Genomic DNA, 5,000 nt, shown 5'->3' on the forward strand with positions numbered 1-5,000 from the left:
CAACCTAAGCCAGCAACCCGAAACTAGTGATCCCCTTCCCCCACCCTCATAACTTTCAGAAAAATGCATTTTTTATTTTTTCTTCAATGAAATTTTCAGCAAATACGCTTTAAGTGTTGATTGGTCTAGCACACTTGCATACTGAAACACGAAACCTGAAATTTTGATAAAAAAAATGTGAGGTGAATGTGTGATAATTCACCATATTTTTTTTCAGATTAAATTCACATTTTTGTCACATATAATCTTAATCTACACAATCTGAAAGGTGTTGGTAGAAAATTTCATTAACAAGTATCCGTTTTTCTGAAAGTTATGAGGAAACAAAACTATAGTGTCTGTGTGTGTGGTGGGGAGGGCATTGGAAGTGGAATTGGGGAGACAGAAACAGTGGAAGTCTACTGGACAAATTGTCCCTAAAAATTTGGAAGTCCAGCCTTGTGTGTGTGTGTGTGTGTGATGTGTGTGTGTGTTTTTACACATTTTCTTCAGGACTTATTTAAGTTTTTCCATTGGAAGAATTCAAGCAGACTACCAAACCATATGTCAAGGCTCTTTTGTTTCATTAAAGACAAGTGTTGGAGATTTGTGGTTGTCTGAATCAATTGATGTGTATATATACGCATGTTTGTGCTCACCATTAACTTGTATTTGTGTGGGACACATGTGTTACACTTCAGTAGAACACTGACTGTGCTTCATATATTTGACACTTTAGTTTATACAAGTGTTTGCACTTCTCCCTTGTATGTATGTGTGTGCGTGTGTATGTGTGTGTGTGTACAAGCATGTGTTTATGCATTCCATATGTATCTGTGAATGTATACATATATTATCTGACCAGAAAACTCACGTGAATGTGAGCGGTCCCGAGAGCATTTTATACGTTATGCATATATTTGTAAATCTTTTGCCAATGTATAAATGAATGCAGGATGTAAACCTCAGTGATAAAATCTATAAAACAGCAATTTCCAGTAAAAATGTCTTGTGATATTTGTTCCACATGGTTTGCCCAGACACTCCCTTGTTGCTAACTCATGCCAGTGGAGGTGTAATGAACCAGCAATTGGCCCATCTGAAACTTGCAACCAGCAAAACTTGTTCACAAGATATAATATATTTTCTTTTTAACCACAGGGTTTCAGGTTCAATCCTATTGCATGCCACTTTTGTTAATTGTCTACTGACATAACCTCAAGTTGACCCAAACTTTGCAAGTAAAACTGAGTAGATGGAAAATGAAAACTGTACAGTAGGCCCTTAACCCTTTCGATACCAACCTGGCTGAAACCAGCTCTGGCTCTGAGTACAAATGCCTTGTTTTCATAAGTTTTGAATTAAAATCTTCCACCAAACCTTAGTCACAATTCATGTTCCTAACACTAGCTTAATGGTAACCAAGTTATTTTATTAAATTCTTTGTTATATTTAAAGTAATTGAAACAAACACAGAGCATCTCAAAATAAATACGGTAACGAAAGGGTTAAATGGACTCTACCCATTTTTGATGGTAGACTGCATTCATCAGCCAGTTTAACATTACCACTTGGCCCTTGAATGCTTCTAGCAGAGTCTACTACATTGTAAGCATCCAGACCAGTTTGCCAACCTAAGAACAATTCACAAATCATGTTTCTGCATGTTTCTGCTTATTTTTTTGTCTTAATAGCCTCAGAGGCCCAGTACAAAAGGTTTTAAACACTGCCCTCCTTGTATATGTTTTAAACATCTAACCCAGTGGTTCTCAACCAGGGAGGGTCCATATAAGATTTTATTGTTAAAATTTACATGCAATAAATTGTTTATACTTCTACAATACACAATTAATTCTTTTTTTATACAATTCCTAATAATATTTAATTATAAAAATACAGTATATATATATATATATATATATACTTATATATATTCTTGTATTTCTTTTATTTGTTTCAGTCATTTGACTGTGGCCATGCTGGAGCACCACCTTTAGTCGAGCAAATCGATCCCAGGACTTATTCTTTCTAAGTCTAGTACTTATTCTATCGGTCTCTCTTGTCGAACCACTAAGTGACAGGGTTGTGAACACACCAGCATCAGTTGCCATATATATATATATATATATATATATACGACAGGCATCTTTCAGTTTCCATCTACCAAATCCACTCACAAGTCTTTATAGTGGCCCGGGGCTATAGTAGAAGACACTTGCCCAAGGTGCCACGCAGTGGGACTGAACCCAGAACCATGTGGTTGGTAAGCAAGTTACAGCCACTCCTGCACCTATATATATATATATATAATATATATATATATATATATATATATATATATGTATGCATGTATGTATGCATGTATGTATATATATATTGAATAGCTATGGAGGTCCAATCAAGTAAAATAGGAATATAGAAATCAAAGGGGTCTGTAGGTAAAAAAAAATGATTGAAAAACACTAAACTAAGCTAAAGTAGGCTAGTTTCTGGGTTAACCCATGTGACTATAAAGTAAGTCAGCTCCTGCTTCCTGGTGGGCCTCAACAGATGGTGAACTGTATGGACTGTACCAAATTCTTCTATATATGGTGATATCTGTTCACCTTTTTTGTGTCTGCTGATATACAGCATTCTCCCCCAAGCCCCACACCCACTCATGAGATTAACCTATTTTGGGGTTTGTTTACTTGTTTTTTTTTTATCATCTCATGTATTGCATTATGCACTAAATGAGGGGAATATTGTTCAAATGAGGGATTTCATATTCTTTACTTTCAGATATCTTGGTGTGCTTGTTTATATATCACTGCAACGAATGGAGGGGTTAAGGGGCTGTTAGATGGCTCTTTTATGCTTTTAAGGTCATATTGCTTTTCGTGATAATGCTATATTACGCAGTTGTTTTTACTTAAAAAAATATTAAATTGTTTTTATGGTAGGTGGAGTTGCAGCTGTGCAGTTGAGAAGCTTGCTTCCCAATTATGTGGTTTCAGGTTCAGTCCCACTGCATGGTACCTTAGGCAAATGTTTTCTTCTGTAGCCCTAGGCCACTCAAAGCCTTCTGAATGGATATGACTGAAGGACACTGAAAGAATGCCATTGTATATCTATGCATATATATGTATATATATATATAAGTAGTTGATAGTTTCCGTTACCTAGGTGACCAAGTCAGTAGCGGGGGTGGGTGCGCTGAAAGTATAACTGCTAGAGTAAGAATAGCCTGGGCAAAGTTTAGAGAGCTCTTACCCCTGCTGGTGACAAAAGGCCTCTCGCTCAAAGTAAAAGGCAGACTGTATGATGCATGTGTACGTACAGCCATGCTACATGGTAGTGAAACTTGGGCTGTGACTGCTGAGGATTTGCGTAAGCTCGCAAGAAATGAAGCTAGTATGCTCCGATGGATGTGTAACGTCAGTGTTCATAATCAACAGAGTGTAAGTACCTTGAGAGAAAGTTGAACCTAAGAAGCATCAGTTGTTGTGTGCAAGAGAGACGTATGCGCTGGTATGGTCATGTGATGAGAATGGCTGAAGATAGTTGTGTGCGAAAGTGCCACACCCTGGCAGTTGAGGGGACCTGTGGAAGAGGTAGACCCAGGAAAACCTGGGTCGAGGCGGTGAAGCACGACCTTCGAACTTTAGGTCTCACCAAGGAAATGACCAGTGACCGAGACCTTTGGAAGTATGCTGTGCGTGAGAAAACCCAGCAAGACCAGTGAGAACAGTCAAAATCAAAATCAAACCAAATTGAGGTCGATCAACATCAGGGCCCCCGTGCAGGTGACACGTAAAAGCACCATCCGTTCGTGGCCATTTGCCAGCCCTGTCTGGCCCCCATGTCGGTGACATGTAAAAGCACCATCCGTTCGTGGCCGTTTGCCAGCTCTGTCTGGCCCCCGTGCCGGTGACACGTAAAAGCACCATCCGTTCGTGGCCGTTTGCCAGCCCTGTCTGGCCCCCATGTCGGTGACATGTAAAAGCACCATCCGTTCGTGGCCGTTTGCCAGCCCTGTCTGGCCCCCATGTCGGTGACATGTAAAAGCACCATTCGTTCGTGTCCGTTGCCAGCCTCGCCTGGCCCCTGTGCCGGTGACACGTAAAAGCACCATCCGTTTCGTGGCCGTTTGCCAGCTCTGTCTGGCCCCCGTGTTGGTGGCACGTAAAAGCACCATCCGTTCGTGTCCGTTGCCAGCCTTGCCTGGCCCCGTGCCGGTGACACGTAAAAGCACCATCCGTTCGTGGCCGTTTGCCAGCTCTGTCTGGCACCTGTGCGGGTGGCACGTAAAAAGCACCCACTACACTCACGGAGTGGTTGGCGTTAGGAAGGGCATCCAGCCGTAGAAACACTGCCAGATCTGACTGGGCCTGATGAAGCCTTCCAGCTTCACAGACCCCAGTTGAACCGTCCAACCCATGCTAGCATGGAGAACGGACGCTAAATGATGATGATGATGATGATGATGATATATATATATATATATATAGTTAATCCAAACATGAACAGGCAAGAAAAATCAACATGAGGACGTGGAATAAGTACAGTGTTATTGGACGCTCAGGAAAGAAAGAAAAGAAAGAGTATTATTTCACATTTTGAGCAGAGTTCTTCATCAGAAATAGAGAAAAAGTCCAAAGAAAGAAAGAAGGAGAAAGAAAATCACCAACGATTCACACACGGTCACATATTGAAATGTATATATATATAATATGGTGGCACGTAAAAAGCACCCACTACACTCTCGGAGTGGTTGGCGTTAGGAAGGGCATCCAGCCGTAGAAACACTGTCAGATTTGACTGGGCCTGATGAAGCCTTCTGTTTACTGCTGTGATTTTTGCTACTAAGGTATCGGTTAAACTTTTGATTAATCTACTACAAGATTATTCATCTTTCTATTTCACATATATATATATATATATATAATCCATTTGTGACCGTTGCCAGTGCCGTCCCGACTGGCCTCGTGCCGGTGGCACATAAAAAGCACCATCCATTTGTGGCTGTTGCCAGCCTCACC

At 40.7% G+C, this 5,000-nt stretch overlaps 1 protein-coding gene across 2 annotated transcripts in view; it reads right to left on the minus strand.

The window, feature by feature from the left end:
* LOC115210948 (synaptotagmin-C) overlaps positions 1–5,000 on the minus strand; it is a 127,311-nt gene that overhangs the window by 31,718 nt on the left and 90,593 nt on the right. The gene's annotated exons all lie outside the window — the stretch shown is intronic.

The sequence above is a fragment of the Octopus sinensis genome, linkage group LG4 (assembly GCF_006345805.1).
Source record: "Octopus sinensis linkage group LG4, ASM634580v1, whole genome shotgun sequence".
NCBI lineage: Eukaryota > Metazoa > Mollusca > Cephalopoda > Octopoda > Octopodidae > Octopus > Octopus sinensis.